Source organism: Nipponia nippon, unplaced genomic scaffold (assembly GCF_047370975.1).
Source record: "Nipponia nippon isolate SJK-2023a ecotype South Korea unplaced genomic scaffold, ASM4737097v1 scaffold_10, whole genome shotgun sequence".
NCBI lineage: Eukaryota > Metazoa > Chordata > Aves > Pelecaniformes > Threskiornithidae > Nipponia > Nipponia nippon.
In genome coordinates, this window is record NW_028262291.1 from 31,005,810 (window position 1) to 31,020,355 (window position 14,546).

The 14,546-nt window shown below is 39.1% G+C and overlaps 1 protein-coding gene across 2 annotated transcripts in view; it reads left to right on the top strand.

Annotated features, from left to right (window-relative positions):
- Positions 1–2,256: 2,256 nt before the first annotated feature.
- MIDEAS (mitotic deacetylase associated SANT domain protein) overlaps positions 2,257–14,546 on the top strand; it is a 66,958-nt gene continuing 54,668 nt past the window's right edge. The window contains exons 1-4 of one of the 2 annotated variants that reach the window (XM_087746348.1): positions 4,394–4,465; positions 5,905–5,959; positions 9,901–9,969; positions 12,087–12,206. The gene's annotated coding sequence lies outside the window, so the exon portion shown is untranslated. Of the gene's footprint in view, positions 2,298–4,393; positions 4,466–5,904; positions 5,960–9,900; positions 9,970–12,086; positions 12,207–14,546 lie in introns of those variants that run through there. The other variant, XM_087746350.1, reaches the window with a different exon arrangement.

The following is a 14,546-nucleotide window of genomic DNA, read 5'->3' on the forward strand; positions in this document are numbered from 1 at the left end:
CCAAATCTGTACAACCCCACTTTCTCTTGCCTGCCACAGGGTGGCTTTGTTTCTTCCACAAAGAAGGTTATCCTCCAAGGTGGTTACAGGGATCATCTACAGTTTAGTGTTTTAACCCTTATATTCACACGCCCCCCCCCATTGTCTCTGTTGTTGAGTGAAGCTACTGTGAAATAAACTTAGGTGTGAATTTAAAATGCAGTAGCTATTCTGCACTGGCTTGCCTTGTGGATACATGTTCTACTCTAAGAATGCCTTTTTGTGGTTTAGCTTAATCCACGTTAGCCTAAGCTAAACCACACAAAGTCACCCTTCATGTGAAATAAAGCTGTTCACGCAAGCAGGCCATTGCGGAATAGTTGTTACATAACAGATATTAGGGGTTGTTACCACATATAAACAAGGCTAAATCAACCTGGGTGTCATCATTTTAAAGTCAATCAGAGATAGGGCAGAGATGCAGTGGGGGAAGTGTTTATGCTGGAAGATCGTTGTGGTCGCTGTCAACAAGCCATTGCTGTGTACCCAAATGGGGATTGCCACTCAATTGGGCCTTGCTTCACTGAACAGGTACTCCCCCTAATTCAAAGCTTTCTCTGACCAACATCAGACAAATTTGAGAAAGCAAAAACATTTCTGGCCACATGGTGGGGTTAAAATGACTGTGTCCCCTATGATCTTTTTAGAACAAAAAGAGAAAGAAAAAAAAAAAAAAGAGGATCTTGGATACAAAGTCATTACCTCCCAGAATCATGTGTAAATCTGGACTGAGTGTAACAGTGAAACGGCTGTCTGGTTCAGTGTGGTTAAAATCATATTGCCATCAATTTTAGTGAAGCCAATAACAATAGTTAAAATAGAACTCAAAAATCAAATTCTGGAGGCTTGCTTTTTTTTTTTTTGCTTTAAGATTGACTGTTTAGCTGACTCCAAATCATCTTTTTGTTCCTGTTTACCCACCCTTAATATGAAAACAATAAACCTTATATATTCTGTCTATACTGTGAGGCTTAAATGTTTTTGAAGTACAAAGTAAACCTGTTAATTTTCCAAGATTTGCTGGGTTCATGGATCATATTGGTGGGAGTATGTAATAATAATTCAGCTTTTACACATTTCCATGTTCATAGGTGACTCACAATCTTGGCAGATGTGTGCCCTTTCTTTGTTATTTTTTAATTAATGTCACTATAATAAGTAGTCTTTTTAAATCTGTACAGATGAATAATACAGATGTTGCTTACATAATTGAAGTGCAGCTGTGTTTTGGCCATCAGAATCCTCTGGGGTATGCACGGGCTCTGAAGGACACCAGATTCTTTAGCCTGTGTGTGTAGTGAACAAAGCGGTCTATGAGGTCTCTCAAGAAACATCCTTCATGGGTTCTGTGGATAGGAATGATCAATTAGATTACTCAAATCCAAGACGATTTAAGTCTTTCTTTTTGATATAGTGAGTCTCTTACATGATAGGAAAATAAGATGTCATCTTCAGCTGTGGGGAAGCATTTTTCTAAGGGTACAGAAAGTTAGAGAAACACTTTTAGAAGTATTCTTCAGAGAATCGATGAAATATTTGCTGAAGGCATCTTGAGCAAAGGTGTGCCTTCTCTATTGATAAAACAGCCTTATGGAAGAACTCAGTGAGTTCTTGTACCACACTGTAGAGTGCAATTTAAAGGTGATTTGTGAGCAGTTCAGCTCCCTGTTGGCTGCAAATGCTGGAAAGGGTAGACAGCTGGGGTAAGCAAGTTATCACCCAACTCAAGTTATGCCATCCACTTCTGAATTGTCTCTGCTTTTGCAATTTTTATTCATGCGGGTCCTGTTTTGTAAAAAGAAACAAACCCCACAATGTATCCCTGATGGACTGAGCATTAGCTCGAGGCAAAGATATTTGTGGGAAAGTTTTGCAGGTGGCCACTTAGCTGTCATATGAGACTCATGCCTTCTGATGCTAATTGCTAGCTAATCACAAAGTGGGCTTCATCTGTACAGGTAACTATACAGATAAGAAGCAATTGCTACTTTTGTGGTAACTTGTTTTTCCTATGTTTAATGCTTGGGAATGTGCCGACCTACCTTTCTTTGTCATTGTTTTAAAACTTTCATCTGGATTCTGACTGGCCAAAGGGTGTGGGTAGGATCTGGGTTTGCTCTGTCGCTTACAATTTTTGTGATGGTAAGGAATCTTTGCTCTATAAACAAAGTTTGCTAGTCAAAACTACTGGTTTTGATATATGTTCACACAGAAGACTGTCTGTGGGGCACATCTGGAAGAATCATGTTCATTTTAAGGTAAAAACCTTTTTTTGTTAGTAAAGTAAAATATGTCAGTAACACCTTGATATCTGACTTTGTAAGGAAAAGACAGGGTTAAAAGGCTTTTGCATAATTTAGTCTTTTGTAAAACCTTTTAAATCCATGAAAAGTGAGCACAATATGTTATCATTTTAATTTGATAGTGTTTACTACTGTTTGATCATCACAAAGTTTTACTCATAATTTTGCTTCCTTTTCTGTCTGTGCCTTTTTTTGATCCTTAAGAGAAGAAATACTGAAGTTCTCGCTGCAGAGACTGGTTTTCCTGTTGTCTTTAGTTTGTTAGTGGTGGTTTCTTAAATCCAATCAAAAAGGGTCAGGTGATGTTCTAGTAACTTTTATATTATTAAATGTGGTGAAGTTACATTTTGGTAGAGTTATTTATTTAATGTTTATAAATGACCTCAGCATATTGTAGGTGAAAACTATCCTGTTGCTATGCAGCATCATATCAGGATGACATCTTTTATTTTTTACTGCAGAACAGTCGAGGAAATGAGGAACTTCTGTTTTAGAACCACACTGCTAGATAAGCATACACATCTGTGTAGGAAATGTCTGTCTGTATTGCTCTGTGTGCCATTTCCATTTAATGATATCTTTGAGTTATTAAAAAAAAACATGGTTCTATTGATACTCCTTCAGAAATCTGCAACCAGTGAGGTACTAACATAAGTATGGGTTATGTTTCATACTCCAAGATTCGGTCATGTGTATCCGTATCAGAACAAAAATATCTTGAGTTTTCCCAATTTAATACAAAGCATCACCCCTCATCTGTTGTAGACACGATTGAAAAGCTTAAATTTTAATTTTGTTGTCATGGCCTGTAGTTGTTGTACGTGCTTTGTAATGCATAATTATAATTCAAAACAGGAGAGATTGAAGAGTTTTTAAATGAAGAATGCCGATAACCTTGAAAGTATTTCTTCTTACTGCTATTTTCTCCACTTTGTCTAAAAAAATACTGCGAGATTGGAATCAAAATTGTTAAATGTAAGCAATCCCTTATTTTTTCTTGTTTCACAGCTTGTGTGAATGGCAATTGGCAACATTTAGCGAAAAGGAAACAAAATTTTTAATTTAGAAAGAACTGAGGCTATCGTAAATTAAGCTGCATTATGTGAGTATCCAAGATATTAGACCATCCTGAAAAATAGGCGGAAGGAAGAAATGTGGTCACAAAGGCTCAAATTACTTATTCAGAATGTGAAATGATCTTTGCACAATCATACTTACAGTAATGCTAAGTTATGTTTCTTTGGTTTAAAATTGCTGACAGCAAATGGTCAGGACAAGTGTTTCTGTCCGAACTGAGAACAGGAAACACATGAGCACCATTTGTTGAAAATGCTACCAATTGCTGCACCAGAGCAGGAGGCAGCAGTGGGTGATAGACTGTGCCGCATGGGGAAATCCTAATATTAATGGAATATTGCATCATGTTTCTTTTCTTTTTCATACTTGAAATTCAGAAGCATTTTAAAACTGCCCTGTTTTCTTATTTACGCATCATAATGCTAGAAGAGCTAATGCTAATGGCAAACAGAAGCATGAAGAGAAACAGGTTGTATTTGGGACTGTGTGAAGTTATACGTAGTATAGCTTCCTTGTAAGACTCCTTGGTATGCTAATCCTTGATCAAATAGAATTAAGAAGTCCCATCTTGTGGGTTTCAACCTACGTGTTTGTGGAAGAACACATTTGGGAGGTAGATGAAAGATGGAAGCTGACAAAAAGTGAATGAAGGCAAGTGTGAACAAGGAGGAAAATGAATGACAAGGAAGCTGCTTCAGAAGGCACTTTTCTTGCGCTAGCATCATGTTTATGCAGTGCTGCTTCTGAAAAACAAGTACTGGTTTGTGAAGGAGGACTATGTAGACTTGCAAAGTCTCAAGATAACCAAAGGAATATTTTTGGAGCTCTGTGCATGGCTTGTTTCAGAGCTGCTGGATATTAGTAGAATGCTTCTCATCTATTCAGCATGCGGACATTCCCTTCTGGAGATTTACAGCACTTGGTTGTTATCAGTCAATTATTAACAACTTTGGTATCGGCAAATCAGCTGTTGTATTCCACTGGCCTGGAAATGAGAATTTGCAAAGACTTTCACCTGTTTCCTCTAAGGAAAAGAAGAGGGATGGGTAAGCACAGCTGGCCTGGAAGGAATTAATGGTGTCAGTGACTGTATTCCAGGAGGCTGTGCTTGCCTTTAGTATGGGTGATGAGGTATTTTATTGGACATATGAAACTTGGATGACAACTGTTTTGACTCTCAGCTAAGCAACTGCAGGATAACAGTAAGGGTTGTCTTTTAGAGGCTGATCAACAATTGGTAACTGGAAAGTCTGAGGCAACTAAGCAAAACCTGCTTCAGGTTATAATTGCATACTGTGTTTACCCAACGTGGCTGGTAGGCAGTAGTCAAGAGGCTTTCTGCCATTTCTGAGCTGTACATGAGGCTATCTAAATGACAGCCTCTAAGGGCATTTTGAGGAGATCATTTGTACGTCTACTGAGGAAATGAGATCTTGTTTGAATGCTATTCTTTCCTAGATCTTTGTGCAGCTTTCTGTGGTGTGCCGTGCAAGATAGTACTAACAGGATAGTCCTCTAGGTCACTTAGTGGGTACTGGCTTTGCAAACGCTGCAAATTGTGTTAGTTTTAAATAGAATGGTGAATGCTGAACAACAGGAATAAATAGGCTATATCGCAGTCCTGACAAACATGTTGCATATTTTAATTATAAATTTTATTAGCAATACATGACTAATTTGAGAGATCAGGTCTACAAATCAAGGAGCTGTCTAAGTGAATGTGTTACATAATTTCTACAATTAGTCTTTTCTCACAGTTCCCAGCACCACTTTTTGGAAGCTGAAATGTCATGACAGAGTTTTGTTTGGATGTCAGAAAAATGAACACAGGATGCTGTTCTCTGGAACAGACTGGATGAATTGTGGCTGAGGGTCTGTTGGTGATATTTGAACCACAGCTGATGACTGTAAGACTGAAGTGCATACACTAGGAGAGAGCTGCAATTTTTACAGAAAATGCTCTCCAAAAATATGCTCCTGTTTAACTCCATTATCTAATTTTGTATGTCCCTGTTGATTTCTCTGTGTGCCTTCAGCACAGCAAAGCTCCACCCTGCAGTTACGAAGTGATCTTTCACAGTGAATTGTGACAGTGTTTTGTTGTTAGGAAGTCCTCTTTCTTGTCCTCTGTGTTGCTTTCAACCTCTGATAATGTCATCTGCTCCTTAGCCAATCTGCATCTTTCAAGAGCTTCCACTAATCTTTCACAAAAAGAGAAAAAAAAACCAAAAATAACTGTTGTAGTTGCCTGATATTGAACAGCAGTAACATTTTTTTTCTTAGTAGTGCAGATGTTAAGAATGATTATACTATATCTTGATAACTTGTTCCTTACTTTCATAGTTTGTTTCGTGATAACAGGAGGTTTGAGGGTTGTCTGTGTCTTGTTTTGTTGTTTGTTGGTTTGGTTTTGGTTGGTTTTGTTTGGTTTGTTGGTTTGGTTGTTGTTTTTTTTTTTTTAATAGGGCTGGTTTTCCCCCTGCAGTTTTTGGGTGCAAATTTCCTGAACCACTTCCCATTCTTGAGAGACTCTAGAAGTGGTAAGTTTTCTCCATCTTTTCTCTGATGTACTTTGATCTATAAACCCAGTGGCATGATTCCATAGTGATTACTAGTGGACAGTGGATTTGCTACTCCCTGCCTTGGGTATGGTGGATTTGTGCTGTTTCTTGTTAGAGTGGCACCATGAAGACAACATAAGCATATTCAGAGCATTTCTTGTGGGGAGGAGATCTTGCTGAGACCAAGATAGTGATTGCTTTTGTATTGCGTGAGGCAGCAGTGATGTTGGAGGATGCCTCTCATACATGTGAGGAGAGAGCAGAGAAACTAACTTACAAGTACCTATAAACAGAGGCTATGGTAAATCCAGCAGATATCTAACGGTAGAGTAAGTGGTCTTGCTTGGTATTTGAATACCTTTTCAGTTCTTGCCTTCACAGATCACGTGTATTCCTGTGTCTGTTCTGCTATAGGTCTCAGTTACATTAGCCTCCTCCAGCTCAGTTCCTTTGCTTTCTCGGTCCACTGTGGCTTCAAGGAGCTATGGAAGACTCTGCAGGAGCAGGGAGGGGGAGATAAGGGAGGAGCATGCGTTTGCAAGGGAGGAAAGATCCTGCTTAGTTTGTAGGAAGGGAAGGGTTTCAAGAGTACATGCAAAATGTCTGAGTTGCATTGATAAAAGACATCATTGCTGCCTGTTGGAATTGCTGATCCTCATTTTCTTCAGGCTAGCAATCGTGTGACAGCCATGAAGGTATGTGTTTCTGTTGAGCATTATTAGCGTATTTCTGGTAATTCAAATGCTCAGGGGACAATATAATAATATAACCACATCCATATTTGGGAAGCATTCCTGCCTTGGAATACCACATCCTAGCTAGGGCTATTGCTTTGAAATTGCATTTTGTGCCCTATGTAGATATTGCAAAATAGCTCTAGTTGTACATTGTACTTTGAGTGTGAGCCTTTTTAAGGTTCCCATTGACGAGAAAAAAAAATTGCCAAATTTCTACTAAAAAAAAAAAAAAAGAAGGGGACAGGAAGGGGAAATTCCATAATGAGATTTGTGCTGATAAACATACAGAGAGGAACTGAATTAATTTTCTGTATTATCGAGCATGCTATGTACTTTATAACAGAATTAAGGAACGTTCAGAGATCACAGAGATAAACAGACCAGCTGGTTGGGATAGGACACAAATTGGCACTGGAAGGCAGCTTGGAGGACTGCCAAAATACTTCTGGAGTCCAGGCATGAAAATCAGTATGATGTAACTTGCTCGTGAATCCGAGAAGAATAAAAACTGCACAGCAATTCACCAGTTACACTGCAGTGTAATGGTGATGACAGAAAAAGCTCTACAGCCTGGTTTGCAGCAATGCAAACTGCCAGCACAGGCAAGCATGGAGTGTCAGAGTAAAGAAGGATTAAGGAGTAGAGGTACAGATGAGGTCATCAAGGTGCATAATTATGTGGTTCCAGATTGTCCTTTGTATTTGGTACGTGCCTGTCATATATACCTTATTTATACATGTTGGTGTCTCCCATTGTGGCTGATTTTTATCCCCCTCCCCTTCTATAATTTATTTATGGGATGGAATAGGAATGAGTCCCCATGAGACACAGAGTACCATATGCTATCTGTGGAGCCTGATGTTAGCGAATGCTTGCTTTTTGCTTCCTCCCCTGCCCCCAGATTTATGCTGCGTATGTTTCAATTTAATTGCAATGGTACTGAGTCATTGTCAGTAAAGCCTTTCTGGGCTGAAAGCTCCTTGAATGATTGTCAGTGTCAAATGATTTGAAATGGACTTTGAGATTGCTATTTGTAATATATCGGCTACTGAAGCTCAGAAGGGATTCCTAGTTGATGTTCTCCATAAGAGATGACTCGAAGGATGCTCTTCTATATGTGTACGTATATACATAGATATATATACAAATTGTACATAAAAATATACATAATAGAAATATTGAACAAGGCTCCATATCCTCCAGATATTTATATACCATGAAACATTAGTTATGAGTAGTGTCTTGATATCAATAGGGCGAATAATCTTATTTTTGTGGACATGAACTGTTATATTTATGTAAACCTATTAGAAAATTATCATCTCTGCCTGAGTTTCTTCATTATTTGGGGAATTTTTTGTTGTGTGCAATGGATAGATTGAATAGATTTTTCAGCAAGGGATACTATTTTTAATGATGCTTGACAGCAGAAATGCCTTTTTAAAAAAATGCAGTAAGGAACTGAAAGCTTTTGTTTTTCCACCATAGACCATTGAAAATTTAAATTTCCAAATGCATTAGCAGTTGTGTAATTTGAAAAAGCATTACATTTTAGATGACACATTTGAAAGAACAGAGATACTAAGGACTCCTGAAACTCAGCTGCATTTCTGTTTTGTCTACTCAGTGCTGCTGGGAAGGCATGTGCGCAAAGATATTCTTAGCATGAACCTTCAGGATTACTGTTTTATTCCAGTTGTCGTTAGTCCTAGTCAGTAGCCAGGACAAACAGTAGGACATACGGAAATATTAAATCATTCTTCTTCTGATCTGACAGTTGCTGTTAGTGGGCTGGATAGTGCAGGAACTATTCAGGTGGTATACAACCTGTGACTTCCTGCATAAATGAGAATCCCTTAGTCCGGATAAATAATTTTAGAGCTGCATGTTGACTGTATTTTCCATACAAAGGAGAAAGAGAGAGCATTGCCTTCGTATTGGTGTACCTGTAAGGAATATAATATATGTGAAAACGAAATACAAGTTGAACCAAAGCACTTTAGGGTATTAAATAGACTAATGATCAAATTCATTAACTACTCTCTGCTTCAATAAGAAAGTGGTCTACTCAGACTATTAAAGGAACAGCCTAGATTGTCGTCTGTAAAAATAATTCCTAGTATTAGCATTAATGTTATATAAAGACAGAAAAATATTCCAGGTCATCATTTCGAATTCCAGTCTTTATTTCTGTTATTACACTAAATTCAATCAAGCTGTGAATATTACTCTGCAGTAAATGCCCTCAATATTTCTGTTTCTTGTTGGTTTGTTGTTGAGACTCTGAGTGCTTCTATAGGGGGTTTCTCTGCCTGGGCTCAAAGCCAACTTAAAGAAAGCACAGCTGGTTGTCCTGGGGGGGCGGGGGGGGAAGAGAGAGAAGCAGCCTTGATGGAAGTTACCTGCAAAAAACAAGCCTCAGTGGGGGCTTCTGCCATATCTGCTTGGGAGCTGCTTTAAGCTGAGGCTCTTGCGTGTGGCCCTGCCTGAGCTACATTGCAGCCGTGCCCGTGCCCAACACTTGATCCTGACCATGACCTGTGAACTGTGTTCCCAGCTTAACTTCAGCCCTGCCTCATCCCCATGGGAGTGCCTGATGCCCAGGGTTTGGGGCTGCCTCCCTGGCCTGCCCTGCGTCCTCACTGCGGGTAGTGGGGCCAGCCCCAGCTGGTGAAGACCCTGCCCTGCCAACCCTGAGAATCTCCTTGGCTCCTGACCCCACGCCCTTGGGGAGCAGCCCCAGCCCTTGGTGCTCCCTGACAGTCATCAGAGTATATATTACCAAAAAGAAAATCCATCCATTGGATTTCTAGACAGTTTTACATATGAATTTCACAGAAACTGTACAACTACTCTCATATTTTATAAAGCATTCACTGTGAAACCAATATGGTGCAGGAATTGACATAAGTGCTCCTGAAAGCAGGTCTACAAACTTCCAAAACTTCAAGGTTTTGGAAATGACATATATACACACCCACAGTAGTAGAGCGTGTTCCTTTTAAAGATGTTGTACTCTTGTAATGCATAATGAGAGGCAAATTCCAGGAGGGTTTGTTGAAATCTGTTATAAATGTGGCCATCAAACTATTTAGTGATTATAGCATTAAAAATATGTATTAGAATTAAAAACATGCATACACCCATCAGTTCTTGATGCTTCTTGCCTACCATGTTTTTCAGGAGTATTTCTGCTGATCTGAAGTTTTCTTGATCTTGTTGAGAGCTATTAGTCTATGCACTTTTTCCAAGGTATGTATATTAATAATTCATAGAGCTAATGAATTTACAGTGCTTTACATTTTCAGAGTCCTAAAATAGAATACTACATATATTCATTAGTTCCTTTTCTAACAGTTCCTCTCACACAGTAGATAAGAAAATACCATCTGTACTATTTAAGAAATAATCAATGGCAGTTTACAGCCAGATTTTTGAAAATTGTCTTATTTTAAGTGTTATTTAATTATTTTTTTTAATTATCCTGCTTAAGGTAATTTGAACCTAATTTTCAGAAGGACTTGTGCCACTGTTCAGTCAATTGAGCAGCATGAAACCTTTGATGTCCTGTAATTGTATGTGTGGATTAGTGACACTTAGATGAGCGGACATACTGTAGTTTAGTACAATCTGTAGATTGAACTCCTAAAATACAGGGAAAGTATAGTGTGACAGATGAATTGACATGTGGACTTGAGCTAACCAAAGCTTAGCTATTGAATTTCCGTGTGGCCTTGAGCTCACCACTTAGCTTCTCCAAATGTTTTTTTCTCAACTGTAAACAGTGAGTAATGTTACCACAGACTATTGTTTGTAAAACAAAGAAAGAAAGAATGTGGGATTCTGGGAAAAGTGACAGTAAATGCAGAAAGGACTGCAAAGTGTTTTTAAGGCTACACAACCTAGCAAAATTAGGAAGAAAGTGTCAGCAGTCCTGGTTTTCAGCATGCCATATAATTCAGTACTTCATAGATTCTTACACTGTCTTTCTCACCATGGTGTCTGAGCTTCTTTCAGTATTGTTTAAGCAATGTGAAGAACTTTTTCTTTACATGTGGTTTCTTCTCTCAACCACAGTGTCCCGCCCTTTCCCTCATGTAACAAGGTCTCATCCTGGTTCTCAGGGAGCTAGTTCATGACACTGTGTGTGTGTGTGTGTATACATATGTATTTACACACGCATGCTCTATAAACAAACACATGCATTTTTCCCAAAGTTGATCAAAGAAGCTGATTCTTGCTTAAGTTAGTAAAGCAAACTCAGTGTTTTAATTTTAAACTCAGATACAAAGAGTAAAATAAATATGCAAGATTTTTTTTTTCTTTTTGCAAACTTTTTTAAAATTGCAAGCTCCTTCTTTCCAAACATTCTATCGGACTGCATCAAGTTTCCCAAGAGAAGTTGTACCCTAGAATAATACTTCAAATGTAACATCTTGAGTGTTTCATTTTAATTCTGACAGAGATGGGAGACAGACATTGATATTGGGGGAAGTTAAATTTCTCTGTAGTGAGGAGTACTTAATCTTCTATAAAAAGAGAACAAAGCATTTTTATAAGCATTTTCTCCTGTAATAATGCAGCTGAAAAACTGATGGCTGTAAGGGAATGGGTTTCTTTGTGTTTATGCTGGTGGTCTTCTAAATTCATAACCTCAAAACTAAAGCCCAACCAACCTGAAACACATACGATCACTTGTATTTCCTACAAGATTTTTTCAAACTATTTTACTATCATTTAAATAAGCCTCCTCTTATGTGAGATAAGGGGATTTGCTTCTTGAGTTATGGAATCACTCCGGTTGGAGGGGCTTTTGGGAGGTCACCAGTTCAGCCTCCTGCTCAAGGCAGGGTCAACACTGAATTTGGACCACGTTGCTCAGGGCTTTTTTTGTCAGGTAGTCAGGGCTTTCTTAGTCAGCTGTTGGAAACTTCCAAGAAAGGAAATTCCACAGCCTCTTGTGGCAACCTGTTGCATTGCTTCACTATCCTCACTAGCTGGTTGGAACAGCCACTGTTTCAATTTATGACCATTGTCTTTCTCCCACTGTGCACCTCAGTAAAGAGCCTGGCATTACCTTCTCTTGTAGGTAAAAATCTAGTCTTGTATTTACTGGAAGGCTGGTATTAAGTCTCTCCTACCTGTTCTCTTTTCCACACTAGACAAGCCCAGTTTCCCTCAGCCTCTTCTTGCAGGACATCTGTTCCAGCCCCTGACCATCTTGGCTTTCTACTGGCTCAGATTTATCAACATTTTTCTTGTACTGGGGTGCCCAAAGCCAGACACAGTATTCCAGATGCAGACTAACAAATGATGAGTAGAGAGGAATAATCATTTCCCTTGACCTAGCTGTGCTTTTCTTTATACAGCCCAGGATGCCGTTAGCCTTCACTGCTGGCTGGTGTTTACCCTGCTGTCCACCGGGGCCCCCGGATCTTATTCAGTGGTGCTGAGTGGCCTGGTGGTCCCAGCCGGTGCAATGGCAAAAGGTTAGTCGAGCCAAAGCGCAGGGCTTTGCATTAGTCTGTGTTGAACTTCACATGGTTCCTGCCAGTCCATTCCCTAGCCTGTCTAGAGGCAGCCCTGCCCTCAAGCGTTGAATATATTTGTGGGATAAACACTGCAGCTATTCATTACCGTTTTATGCTGTCATTCATTTTTGAAGAAAATATCACATCTAATGGAAATCTTAGAGGAGATTGCAGTGTGATTATGAGATGGAAGTTTTAGGCTTATTGGAATCTGAAACTTCTATTACAAAGGGTGTAATTATTTTCTGACTAGCTATAGTGATTAAGACCTTCATTTTATACTTAATTTCAGGGAGAACTAATAGCTCCATATTGTCTCCCATAATGCTGGAGCACTAGTTCAACTCGTGACGGCTGGAAAGAGGACAGGGCATTGGCTCTGCTCTGACTCGGTGAAAAGAGTGCCACCTACTGAGCGTATGTCCCAGTTTTGCAAACCTAAGTATGCAAAGCATAGTCTTTAATCCAAATTCTGACTCAGTGCAATCCAGTTTATTAATGATATGAGTCGGTGTTGTTACAGCACAAGATGTGTCTGTACAAGCCAAAGAAACCTAAGCTTTTATATGGTGATAGCTAGGAAATGTTCCAACCTCCTTCTTCAATGTAGTAATAAAATAACAACATAACAGGAAATAGATGTGCATTAAATTTTGTTACTGTAAAACTGAGGCAAGTGCAGCCTGCATGCAGTCTCAGCATATGCTGAGAAAAGGAGAAAGCAAAAAAAAATTACAAAAAGCATAGCAAAAGCTGCTACTGCAAGGAAGAAAATTATGATGGCTGGTTCTGGAGGAGACGTAAGGACTGCATAACATGAGGAACAGAAACAATTGAAGAGTGCATAATGGCAAAATCTTTACAAAACACTTCATAAAACTGTTTATTGCTCAGTAAGATAAACAGTAGCTATGGCTCTATGAACACTCATGCCGTGGTGTCTTTGAAGTGTGCTGTTTCTATTTCAGATCTATAAACTGGCTGTTGTACCTACAGGCTTGCCTGTTTTTGTTCTTATCCTATTTGCTATGTTTAGGAAGAAGTACCATCCCTTCCTATAGATTTTCCACCTTTACAGTGTGTTTCAGCTTTGTCCTTGTGGTTACTATGTTGTCTTTGGCTCAGTAAAGAAGGATTCCTATCTACCTTATACATTATTTAGGAGGCAACTCTCAAAAACCAACAATGTTAAAATGTCTCCTAGACAAGAGTAGAAAGCATACTCTGCGGTCTGCGCAATGTTAGCTTCTGTAGCCAGATGATGACGTTTCTGCCATTGTCTGCTGCTTTTACGTGATTATGTATTGTGAAACATGAGACGCCGCTCATCATTTTGCTTCTTAAACTCCAAACAGGTGAAGTACAACGTTTGTTCTGGCTGGAAGGAAGAGCTACACTTAGCTGTTACAACATGATTTACAGTCATAGAAGAGTGGTGTGGTTTTGGTTTTGTTTTGTTTTGTTTTTTCTTTGCAATGAAAGCTGAGATAAGCAATTTCAGTCTTATCAATATCTGATGTGCTTCATGGGAGGCACTGATTGCCTAACATCTTATAACAGAGAAAGAAATAACTCCCGTTTATGGAATCTGTCTTTTGAGTCTTTATTAGGGCAAATTAATGGGTTGTATGCCTTTGACTTCAGTTTTAGTCATTATATGTTCAGTTATTTAAGTTTGCTTTACATATTAGCTAATTTGTGAACGGCTGTGAATATTCTTTCTGTATTGATTTACATAGTTATTGACCTATTGCTCCTGTCTATTCAGGAGTTTAGAAGAGCAAATGTATTAATGGTAGTATAGACGAGTTTTCCTTTAATGCGCTATTGAGACAGTGTTGCATCAAATGATACCTTTGGTTGGGAACGAAAAAAACTTTACCAGTAGTACCTGTGGCTACTATTTTGCTCTTCACCTCCATGTGTGTCTCTGTTATTCTCTGCACCATGACAGGAAAAGATTGGGTGTGGTAATTAGACTACTGACCTGAGACTCATCAGAGAAACCTGGTTATGCATCAGATATGTTCTGTAGTCATGGGTAAGTGGCTCTTGTTTCCACGCATCTTGAGCTCCCCTGGTAAAAAGTTCTGCATAGAAGCCAGGAACTATTGTGAAAGAAGTGCAAACTAGAGTGAGCAGTGCAAAAATTACTTCTATATTTCACTCTATAAAGCAACACGTGCTGGAAGGGAAGCTGCCCTGCTGGTCTGAAAAGAAGCTGTGCTCCCGCGTGCACTGAATGATCGAAGCCTGGATGCGGGTAAACGCACGGCAACGTGCACGTTGGGGAGAAGT